General features: G+C 38.9%; 2 protein-coding genes across 6 annotated transcripts in view; one reads left to right on the forward strand and one right to left on the reverse strand.

Moving 5' to 3' along the window:
- Positions 1 to 12779, reverse strand: part of LOC136033112 (phospholipid-transporting ATPase ABCA3-like) — a 177832-nt gene that overhangs the window by 141465 nt on the left and 23588 nt on the right. The gene's annotated exons all lie outside the window — the stretch shown is intronic.
- LOC136033115 (uncharacterized) overlaps positions 1 to 12779 on the forward strand; it is a 104931-nt gene that overhangs the window by 72259 nt on the left and 19893 nt on the right. The window contains exon 3 of one of the 3 annotated variants that reach the window (XR_010618854.1): positions 3277 to 3375. The exons of the other annotated variants lie outside the window; for them this stretch is intronic. The gene's annotated coding sequence lies outside the window, so the exon portion shown is untranslated. The remainder of the gene's footprint in view (positions 1 to 3276; positions 3376 to 12779) is intronic. 3 annotated transcript variants of the gene reach the window in all.

Below are 12779 nucleotides of genomic sequence, written 5' to 3' on the forward strand. Positions count from 1 at the left end.
TAGAACGAAACTGTACTCTCGAAATCAGAAACATGTATTGAAGTAGCGAATGGTAGTAAATGGAAGTAGGTGGGACAGCTTCAGATAGTCCTTTAAACTAATACTACAGACACAAATAACAACTCACTACATCACCAAGCCGTCTAATGCCAACACAGCTACACAAGCTCCTCCACCATCCAAATCTATTCATGCCTCCCCTTTTGCACCCTCCCAAGAAGTTCCCACTCCCCTTAAATCTTTCCTTACAGCATCCTCCCACCTCGTTCGGGGACGACCTGCTTTTCGTTTTGCCCTAGAAGGTTGGTTGAAAAGGAAAATTTTTGCCAATCTGTTATCCTTCTTCCGCAAAACGTGTCCTAGCCATATCTCAACCTTCCTCTCATTATAGCCCTAGAGAGTGGGATAGAACTACATTTTTCGTACAGCTTACTATTTGAGATACGGTCAGTCAGTCGGGTACCCAAAACATTCAGTAGGCAATATCTCAGGAAAACATCTAGCATATCCTCCTCCATTTTTCAGAGTGCCCATATTTCAAAACCAAACATGACCATTGTCATTACTGCATCTTCAGCTCCCATGATTTTTGGAATAAAATCTCGTTAATAGGTTGCTTTTGGGGTTCAAACCATGGAGGGGGTCAGCTCCCCTGATTATCGGAATGAAGTATTGTTTATAAGTATTTTTGGGGAAGGGTGTTCGGCCATAGAGCGAGGGCCAAGGTTCGGCACCAGTGATTTTTGGAATAAATGTCGTTAATGAGTTTTCTGGGGGGAGGGAAGTCATGTCGTGGAGAGACGGCCAGGGATCAGCTACCTTAATTTCCGGAAAAAATATCATTAATAATATTTTTGGGGGAGGTCCTTTGGCCATGGAGGGAGGTCCAGTGGTCAGTCCCAATGACTTTTGGACTGAAACATTGCTAATAAGTTTTTTTGGGGGGCAAAGGGTCAGGCCATGGAGGAAGGACCAGGGGTCAGCTCCCATGATTTTCGGAACAAAATATCATTAATAAGTTTTTTTCCGCGGGGAGTATCAGGCCGTGTAGGGAATGCCAGGAATGCCAGCTTTCATAATTTAGTCATTGATAAGTTTTTTCGGGGGAGGCGATCGGGTCATGGAAGACCAGGGGTCCACTACCATAATTTTTTGGAATAAAATATCGTTAATAAGTATTTCGGGGAGGAGAGGGTTCAGCCATGGATGCAGGGCCAGGGGTAAGTTCGAAGGATTTTTGGAATGAAATATCACTAATAAGTTTTTTTCAGGGGGATATATCATGGAGGGGGTTAGATCCCATGATTTTGGGAATAGAATACCAATAATAAGTTCTTTTGGGGGGAAGTCGGGCTATAGAGGGAGGGCCAGGGGTCAACTCCCTTTATTTTAAGAACAAAATATTGTTAATAATTTTTTTCAGGGGGAGGATTTTGGCAATTGAGGGGGTCCAGGGTCAATTATAACGATTTTAGGAATTAAACATCGCTAATAAGTTTTTTTTAGGGGAGGGGCCAGGTCATGGAGGTAGGGTTAGGGGTAGTGTTGTATATTATTGTAAAACCCAAACTTGGTAAGTAAAATTGGCAAAATTGGTAAAATAAGGTATAATTGGAGAAATAAGGTAAAATAGTAAAATAAGGTAAACTAATGTGCTACCTAGGAAATACAAGGTAAAATTGGTGTTTTATAGTTGCCCTGTAGCTACAAGACCAGTCGAGCATTTTTTTAAGCATCATTTACAGCTTTTAATGAAATGTTTAATAATTCTGATTTTCCTGGGCTTAAAAAGGTGATGCCCCCTCATCTAGAGTTTCATCAATTAATTAACTGTGTAAGTTTATCCCTTTGGAAATCTTGTGCCTATGATAATACCTCAGCAATTAGACAGTGCCTGATTTCGGATATCCGTTTTGTAAAAGAAAAAAAAAGAATAAAAAATAAAATAAGTAAATCGAATTACTATTATTTGGGATTAAAATCATATTAGTCATTTTTTACTACATTTAAACCTAAGAAATGTTACCCTAACAGCCTTGCATATTTAAATAACAATATTCAGCCACATTCCTTATATCATATACATGTTATTTTTTATTTATTTATAAAAGTACCAAAAACAATTAAATAGAGGTTTGTAACACTTTGATAACTTTGATTAGCTAAGCACTGGGTCATAAGAGTGGAGCGTTCAGTTGCCTTTATCAGTCATTAAGACTATCTTCAATAGGGTTTGCTTGCAAATCTAGCTCCTCTCCTTCAGACTTGGATTCTGATCCAGGTGACCTTGCCTATCCCAAAGCCCTCCCCCCGCACCCACCTAAATGAAAGTCCTGTATACGGCCCCCAGGATTAAATATAAATTTCTACCTCCACCCTCCCATCGTCTCTCCCTTAGAGCTATTTCTGTATTTATCTGAAGATTCTTTCAAAACAACTGCTAAAGGAACTTCCAATTTCCAATTGACTGAGCCCCCTCCAAAGCTTATTCGACCACCCCTTCTACATGAAGTGCCTCTGGGGAAAAATGAAAAAATATTAACACATTGAACCCTTATGGGTCTTTAAATTTACTATAGGTAGGGCAATACGATTTTCCCTGACTTAAAAAGGAGAGTAGAAATTTCAATGTCCTTTCTAATGAAAACCCTGGAATTATCCAAGGATAAAATGGGAGGAATTTTCCGTGTTGGGGGGAGGATATCCCGTGGGGGGATATTTTCTGGGGGGAGAGCAAACACCGGCTTGCGGGCAAAGGACGGGATGAATACAAGATTTCTCTGAAATGTGACAATTTAAATGAAATGGAGGACATTGATCCTGCTTTGGCCCTGCACAATTTTGAAAATCCAGATCATGTAGTTCTTTTTGATGATGCAACTTTAGTATTTGAAGCAAATAGCTTCCCACATTCTGTTAGGTGGCAATTGAAATTTAAAAAAAAATCCATAAATTTGTGGAAATTGAAATTAAAAAAAAAACATAAAAAGCTCTAGATACTAGAGCTATTCCTATAAATGCAACTTACAATAACTTAAAATTAAAGGATTCAAATGAAACTTTTCTCTAGTTTAAACTAAGATCACCTGTACCTATTTTTACTGAAAATTAGGTCAGTAGACCCAAGTCAACCACTAAGCATAGAATTCTTGCCCAATCTAATTGGTGAATAGTCTTTCATTTATTCTTGCTTGGTTTTTTGGTTTGTTCGATTCAGCCTTTCTTCTGCTTAGTTAGATTTAATTCAAAAGATCAGTTTTCCTTCTTTTTTTTGAGCACTGAAGACGGCCTGGCGGAAGTCCCTGACGAAGTATCTGTGTCTATCATTTTCGCTTCTTTCAGTCCGCTGTCTGACATTACTTTCATTTTTCTCAGGTATTTGATTTTATTTATTTTTTTTTCGTGTTTGTTATATGTCATTCTTGTTTCTAGCCCTTTCTGTCTTTAATGGCCCACAGAACTAATGTAATTTTATTTAAGCTAATATTTCTCCATTTTCAAATTATAATTACCTGCACTAAAATACACTTTATCGTTCTGATAACAAGAGACCTAAGTCAGACAGACCGCCTTTTAAACCAGAATACAAAGCTATACACAAAACAAATCGTATTCAATCTTTTTTCTGAAAGACTCTTCGCTCTATCGTGCTCTGAAAATTGCAAGGCGTCGTAAAATATGTAAGATACCGGTAAAATTGCCATTTACTTAAAATAAGTAAATTAAGTAAAATAGGTAAAATATCACTTTTAGGGGGATCCGTAAAATCACGGTAAAATACGTAAAACACCCAGTTTTACCGAGACCAATTTTAGACTACCAGTTATAACACTAGTCAGGGGTCAGCTTCCGTGATCTTCGAAATAAAATATCCTTCATAATTTTTTCTGGGGGGTAGGGGGTTCAGTCCGTACAGGGAGTGCCAGGGGTCAGCTCCACAATATATCATTGATAAGTTTTTTTCGGAGGGAGGGGGATCGGACCATGGAGGATCAGGGATCAGTTAAAATAAGTTTTGGAGTAAAATATCATTAATAAGTTTTATGGCAAGTGGGGCGGTTTTTTTTTGCCTTGCCCTGCAGGTAGAGCCAGAGGCTGGCTCCCTTAAGTCTTGGAATAAAATATTGTTAATAAGTTCTTTGAGTGGGGTTGGAGGTTGGGTTCAAATGATCTTCGAACTATTTTAAAAACCCTCGCATAAAACATTATATACCCCCAGGACATAACATTCAACACTTGCCCCCAGACTCTAGGGGGTTGGCCTGACCCTGGATTCTTATTATCTGAAATTTGGCTTATTTCAACAAAATGATGAAGTTAAAAATTAGATCAGATGGATTTGAGGTAAAGAGGACAGGGGGCGATAGTGGTTTTCCAGTTACTTTTGACTCTTAAAAAGGGAACTAGAACTTTCAATTTCCAGTCCAATAAGCCAACTCTGAAGTTTATATGACAAACCCTTACATAAGAACCTTATATGTCCCCGGGCTAGGCAGTTGTGTCGACTCCGGAGTTTTGGTCATCTGATAATTTGAACTATTTTTAGCAAAATGGCAATCACAAAATTTTTATTGGATGGCTTTTGGGAAAAAGGGCGTGGAAGGGGTAGGAGGCTAGTTGCCCTCCGACCTCTTTCGACTCTTGTACCCCCCAGAACTTTACACGAGCACCCCTTGCATAAGAACCATATGTGCCCCGGGCATAACTTACAACACCTGCTCCATGAGCCTGGGGGGTTTTGTTGACCCCAGAGTTTTTGTTATTTGATCTTCGAAATATTTTTAAAATTATGGCTTTCTCAAAATTTTCGTCTGATGCTTTTGGGGAAACAAGGGCGTGGGGGGCTAGTTACACTCCGATCACTTTCGACTCTTCTGAAAAAGGACACCAGAACCCGTTCCATCTGAAGCTCCTCAGCGAAAAAACAAAATAGTCGGGGGCAACGCTATAGCGTTGCCTATAGTAAAGACCATAAGGCTCCAATGTTTTATTATTTATTTTTTCCCAGAGGCACTTCATACTGAAGGGGCGGTCGTATAAACTTCGGAGGGGGCTCATTCGATCGAAATTGGAAGCTTTAGTGCCCTTTTTAAGAGTCATAAGTGATTAGAGAGAAACTAGCCCCATCCTCCTACATCCTTTTTACGCCAAATGCATCCAGTAAAAATTTTGAGAAAGCCATTTTGTTAAAAATAGTTCAAACATCAGGTAATAAATACTCCAGGATTGACACAACCTCCCACAGCCTGAAGGTAAGTGTTTTCAGTTATGACTGGGGGGTATGTAAGGTTCTTGTGTGAGGTGTGATCGTATAAACTCCAGAGGGGGCTAATTTGATTTGACATTGAAAGTTCTAGTTCGATCTTTAAGAGTCAAAAGAGATCGTAGGGCAACTAACCCCTCACGCCCTTTTCCCCAAAAAACTATACGGTAAAAATTTCGAGATAATCATTTTGTCAAAAATACTTCAAATATCAGATAAAAAAAAACTCTGGGATTCACACAACCCCCCAGAGCCCGAGAACAAGTGTTTTAAGTTATACCATGGGGACATGTAAAGTTTTATGCAAGGGGTGGTCGTATAAACTTGGGAAGGGTTATAGCTTATGCCTCAGGGTCATATAAGGTTTTTATGGAAGAGGTGGGCTCAAATGATTATAAACTAAAAGTTCTAATTCCCTTTTTAAGAGTCAAAATTCATCCGATGGCAACTAGCCCAATGGGGCCCAAATGAGCTCAATCGAATTTCTTTTATAGCAATTTTGTTCAAAATAGACCAAAACATATAACAAAAGCTCCAGCGATAACACAATTCCCCCTAGCCCGGAACAAGTGTTTTAAATTGTGCCTTGGGGACATACAAGGTTCTTATGATAGGGAAGGTCGTATAAACTTAAAAGGAGGCTCATTCGACATTAAATCGGAATTTCTAGTGCCATTTTTAAGAATCAAAAGTGATCAGAGGGCAAATGGATGCATTTTTCTCCAAATGTATCCAATCAAAATTTTGAGAAAGCCATAGTTTAAAGATCAATTAACAAAAACTCCCAGATCGACATAACCCCCGGAGCCTGGGGGCAATTATGTAAGAGGTGGTTCCATTGACTGGAAATTGAAAGTTCTAGTTACCTTTTTAAGGTTCATCAAAAGTGATCGGAGAGCATTTATCCTACTCCCACATCCTCTTTTCTGCAAATACATCCGATTAAAATTTTGAGATGACCATTTTGTTTGAATTAGTCCAAACAATCAGATGATAACAACTTCAGTGTCAAGATAACCCCATCAGAGCCGGGGGAAGGGTTGTAATCTATGCCTCGGGAGCGTATAAAGCTTTTTTGTTGAAGAAGTGGTGGTATAAGCTTCGGAAGGAACTCGAATGATTAGAAATTGAAAGTTCCAGTTCCCTTTTTAAGAGTCAAAAGTGGTCAGATGGCAACTAGCCTCACCCCCACAAACCTAAGACCATAAGGCTCCAATGTTTCATTATGTTTTTCCAGAGGCACCTCATATGAAAGGGATGGTCGTATAATCTTCGAAAGGGAGCCCCCCTTTTTGATTGAAAATCAGAAGTTATAGTGCCCTCTTTAAGAGTTAAAAGTGATAAGAGGGCAACTAGTCCTCCCTAGTCCTTTTTTACCCAAATGCATCCGATATTTTTTTTAAATTGTTCAAGGATAAGATAACGAAAACTCTGGGGTGGATACAACTCCCTGGGGCACAAGGGAAGACGTTGTAAGCTATGTCCTGGGGGTATATGTGGTTCTCTTGGCAGGGGTGCTCGTAAGAACTTCAGAGGGGGCGCATTTGATCGGAAATCGAAAGTTCTTGCTCACTTTTTAAGATTCAAAAGAGATGAGAGGGCAACTAGACCCTCCCCCCACGTCCTTTTTACTAAACCCAAACGACAAAGATTTGAGATAGTTATTTTATTACAAATTATTCAAACATCACATAACAAAAACTCCGGGGTCGACACAGCCCCCTAGAGCCCAAGGCAAGTGTTTTGAGTTAAACCCCAGGGGCAAATAATGTTTTTATAAAAAGGATGTTTGTATAAACTTCAGAGGTTTTGCAATTCTGACATTGCAAGAAGGAGGGTATGATTTTTTTTTATTCTTATAAATGAAATTACAAAGAAAAATATAACTACACTGGCCAAACTTAATATAAAGAGAGCCGGAAATTTGGCTACATTGAGAGATTGCCGACTATTTTGTCCAAATTGTAGAGGAGGAGGGAGTTAAAAGACGGAAAGAGATAACAATGTTTCTAAAAAGATCATTTCAAAAAAAGGAAATTTCAAAGTTTCCTTAAATGCACTCGATCCATTTGAGATAGCCATTTTCTTTGAAATTATCCAACAACCAGAAAACTAAAACTTCATGTAAACATACCCTCCCCCCACCCCCAAAGCCCTAGGAAAGGGTTCTAACTTATGCTCAGAGGGTATATAGGTTTTTTTGGAAAAGGAGGTCGTACAAGCTTCGGAGAGGGCTCAAATGATTAGAAAGTCATAGTTCTTGTTCCCTTTTTAAGATTCAAGCGGGACCCAATGGCATATAGCCCCCGCACCAACCTTTTCTTTCATGGTGCTTCCAATTATATATAGCCATTTTGTTCAAAATAGAAAGATCATATAACAAAAACTCCAGGGATAGCCCAGCCCCCCAGAACCCGGAACAAGTGTTGTAAACTATGCCCCTGGGGCATATGTAATACTTATGCCCCTGGGGCATATGTAATACTTATGGAAGGGATGGTAGTATAAACTTTGGGGGGATATCATTCAATTGTAAACCGGAATTTGTAGTGCCCTTTTTAAGAATTAAAAGTGATTGGAGGGCAACTAGCCCCCAAAGGCCCTTTTTTCCGAAATGCACCCGATCAAAATTTTGAGATAGCCATTTTATTCAAAATGGTTTAAAGACCAATTAATAACAAATCCGGGATCGACACAGCACCCCAGAGTCCGGAGACAAGTGTTGTAAGTTATACCCCGGGGGATATGAGGTTTTATGTAAAGGGTGGTCAAATAAACTTCAGAGGCTGCTTGTTTGATTGGAAATTGAAAGTTTTAGTTACGTTTTTAAGATTCAAAAATGATCTGAGGGCATCTATGCCCCCACTCTCATACACACCCTCTATTCCCTAAATTCATTCAACTAGAATTTTTTAGATAGCTATTTTGTTTGAAATACCCCAACAATCAAACAACAGAAACTTTGGGATCATCAAAACCACAATAAGAGCCCGGGGGAAACGTTGTAACTTATGCCTTGGGGATATATAAGGTTTTTATGGAAGAGTTAAGCTTCGGAGGGGACTCAAATGACCAGAAACTGAGAGTGCTAATTCTTTTTTTGAGAGTCAAAAATGGTCCTATGACAACTAGACTCCTTTCCCAACCCTGTTTCCCCAAGTATGTCCGATCTAATTTTTGAGATATTCAAAATGGACCAACTATCATATAAAGGATCACTGGGGTTTACACAACCGCCCATAACCCTGGGGCATGTGTTTTAAATTATGCTCCGGGGGCGTGTAAGGTTCTTATGGAAGGAATGGTCATATCAACTTAGGAGGGGGTTCTTTCTTTTGGAAATGGTAAGTTATAGTTCCCTTTCTACGTGTCAAAAGGGGTCGGAGGTAGCTAGACCCTCTGCCCTCTTTACCCCAATAAAATCTGATTGAACGTTTGAGATGGTCATTTTGTTAAAATAAGTCCAAAGATTAGATAATAAGAAACTCCAGAAACTAGATTCAAGAAATTAGACAAGAAAAAACAAGAAATTAGATTCAAAGATCAGATAATCCTCATCCCCACTAAAAAATAACTTAGTAACGATATTTCATTCCAAAACCTAAGGGATCTGACCCCTGGCCCTCCCTGCATGGCCCAAACCTCCCCTAAAAAATTGTTCCAAAAATTAAGGGAACTCGGCCCTAGCCCTTCATTACTATACCCCCCCCCCAAAAAAAAACAAATTGTAAACGATATTTTATTCCAAAATTTATAGGATCCGACCCCTGGTCCTCCACGGCTCCATCCCCTCCCCACCCCCCGAATAGACTTATCAATGATAAATCATGGGAGCTGAGACCTGTCCCTTCCTACATGGCTCGAATCCTCCCCAAAGAAAAAAAACTTATTAACGATATTTTATTCCAAAATCACTGGAGCTGGCCCCTGACTCTATCCCCATGGCCTGACCCCCCGAAAAAGGATTATTAACTATATTTTATTCTAAAAATCAAGGAAGCTGACCCCTGGCCCTTCCTTCATGGTCCGCTCTCCCCCTGAAAAATGTTAACAACATTTTATTTCCAAAATTTTGGGAGCTGACCCCGGGCACTCCCTCCAAAGTTCGACCCCCTTCAAAAAAACTCATTAACGATATATTATTCCAGAAATCAGGGGAGCTGACCCCAGTCCTCCCTCCTTGGCCCAAACCCCCCTACACCAAAAAACTTATTAGCAATATTGTATTCAAAAATCATGGGAGCTAACCCCTGGCTCTCACTCCGTGGCACGTCCGGCCCTTTCCCCCAAAAAAGCTAATTAACAATATTTTTATTCCAAAATCATGCAAATTTACACTCCATGACCCGACCCCTCCGCCCGCCACCAAGAAAAAGTTACCAAGGGTATTTTAATAAAAAATCATGGGAACTCGGTTTAATTTTGTCAGATCTTCCTAAAACTGTTCAAGACACTTAGAGTTTCCACTACAAACCATAGTTTGGCTACTGCTCGTCCCCCTAATGGTAAAAGCAGAAGGCCTACTGCGTATTTTACACTTTATAAAAACCAATTATATTACAAATACCTTGTTTTGTACTTATTAAACATTGAAAATAAAATTATAATTACAATGAAACCAGGCCAGAATTTACCAATAGGCCCACTTGGCTCTGTGACTTTCACTATCCCCAAAGTTTAGGGGATTTCTCTGAAATTCATTATATTTTATCAAATCATATAATGAAAAATCATTATATATCAAATATTCAGTTTAATTTTATCATTTCTTGCCAAGACTGGTAGTTTGTCTTGGAATAATAAATTATTTTGAAGTAGGGAATTTTGAAAAACTTGAAACTTTGGCAATCAAAACAAACAAGCATTTAATTTAAAGAAAAACTTTTCTAAAAAGAGGTTTTTTAAAGAAAAGTAAATGCCATATTAAACTTAAGACCAGAAGAAATAGAAACCTACTATAACTCAAACTCAAAACGACCAGAAATCACTATTAAAGAATAAATGAAACCCAAAACAAACAGAAATGAATCAAGCAATCATAGCAAAAAAACATACAACGGGTACTAATATAAATCTATATATATAAAAATAAGTTGTCTGTCTGTGTGTCTGTCTGTCAGGTGACGTCATGTTTCTGTGTCGACTGACGTCATGAAGTTAGTTGTCGTCATTTTCGCTATGACGGTGACGTCATTAAAGATATTTAAGACATATATGTTCACGTAGAAATCTATTAATGTTTAAGTTTAAAATGACTGATGAACTTACAATGGCAAAAGCCGATGAAGATGCTCAAAGAGTCTATGCCAAAAAACTTGCTGCTGATAGAGAAAGTCAGAAAAGAAAGCGTGCCGAGGAATCAAAAGAACAGCAAGGAAACAGGCTTGAGGCTAAAGAACGCAAAACCGTGCAGTTAGATGAAGATCCACCTGGACAGCGAGAGTCAAAACATATCAAAACTGAAAATGATAGCGATGATGATTGGGTTTGGGATTTTGACTTGGATAAGGTCATCAATGCCTACCAGATTTTAGTTAAAAAAACAAAGGTTCGGCGATATGTATTTCATAGTGAAGCCAGTCAGTCGACGGCCAACCTACCATCTTCATATATACCACGATAGGAAGACTCTACACCGTTCACCCCAATCAACATGAATGCTTCTTTCTACGCCTGCTTTTGGTGAATGTACCCGGTCCGACATCCTTTCAGTATTTGAGAACTGTAAACGGTACTATACATGACACTTACCGTAGTGCATGCCAAACTCTGAATTTATTGGAGAATGACCAACACTGGGATAACTGCATCAATGACGCGTGCGAAACGTCAACCCCAAGTCAAATTTGTGCATTGTTTGGCATCATTTTAACAACTTGCTCTCCATCAGCTCCTACAGAGTTATGGGAAAAATATAAGTCAAAAATGTCCGAAGATATACTCCATCGAAAACAGTTAGAGACGTCAGATATGACTTTTGATTTTACATCAGAAATTTATAACTACACTTTAGTTATTATAGAAGATTTGTGCGTACGTATGGCAAGCAAACCTCTTCAGGATTTGGGAATGCCTTCACCTAACCGTATCGCTGCTGTTTCGACATGTGTAGAATTGGATCGTGAACAAAGTTACAGTACGAGTGATCTATTGTCGTATGTACAAAATAACATTTCCAAGTTAACGTCGGAACAAAAAGACATTTATGATACGATAATGCATTGTGTCGATAACAACGTTGGAGAAATTTTCTTTTTGGATGTGCCAGGAGGTACTGGTAAAACTTTTGTGATAAAACTGATTCTGGCATCAATTCGATCAAAAAATGATATAGCGTTGGCAATTACGTCGTCCGGAATAGCCGCAAAGTTGCTGCCTGGTGGAAGAACTGCTCATTCCGCTTTGAAATTGCCTCTGAATTTGCATTCTACAGAAACTCCCACGTGGAATATTTCCAAATCATCTGGGATGGGTAAAGTATTGCAGCAATGCAAACTTATTATTTGGGATGAGTGCACAAAGGCACACAAAAAATTGCTCGAGGCTCTGGATCAATGCTTTAAAGATTTGAGAGGGAAGTCGAAACCCTTTGGCAGCACATTAATATTGCTTGCGGGAGATATCAGGCAAACATTACCTATAATACCTAGATCAACTCCTGCAGACGAAATGAATGCTTGCCTGAAAAATTCTAATTTATGGGCACACGTAAAAATATTAAAATTAACTACAAATATGCGTGTCCGATTGCAAAACGATGACTCTGGTCAAAAATTTTCAGATCAATTGCTGGCAATTGGAAATGGAAAGCTCCCAGTAGACTCAATTTCAGGACGTATACAACTACCTGCTGATTTCTGTAATTTAGAGACGTCCAAAAATGAATTGATTGAAAAAGTATTTCCGAATATTCTAAAAAATTATAAAAATAATAAATGGCTAAGTGAAAGAGCGATTCTCGCACCCAAAAATATAGACGTCCACGAAATCAACAATATTGTTTTGACCAAGATTCGAGACCAGGCAGTCCTTTACAAGTCAGTCGACACAGTTTTGGAACCAAATGAAGCGGTTAATTATCCATGTGAATTTTTAAATTCCGTAGATCTTTCAGGGTTTCCACCACACGTGCTACAACTAAAAATAGGCGTACCAATAATACTTTTAAGAAACATCAACCCACCAAAGCTTTGCAATGGCACGCGACTTGCCGTAAAAAAAAACAATGGAAAACCTAATAGAGGCCACAATCTTGACAGGGCCTTTTGAGGGTGAGGCTGTTCTTATTCCTCGCATTCCCATGATTCCAACGGATCTGCCTTTTCAATTTAAAAGATTGCAATTCCCAATTCGATTAGCATTTGCAATCACCATTAACAAAGCTCAAGGTCAATCATTAGAAAAATGTGGTATAGATCTTAATACTGATTGTTTTTCCCATGGACAATTGTACGTTGCATGTTCGAGGGTCGGTAAACCTGACAATCTATTTATATGCAGCAACAATTGGACAGCG

The sequence above is a fragment of the Artemia franciscana genome, chromosome 11 (genome assembly GCF_032884065.1).
Source record: "Artemia franciscana chromosome 11, ASM3288406v1, whole genome shotgun sequence".
NCBI lineage: Eukaryota > Metazoa > Arthropoda > Branchiopoda > Anostraca > Artemiidae > Artemia > Artemia franciscana.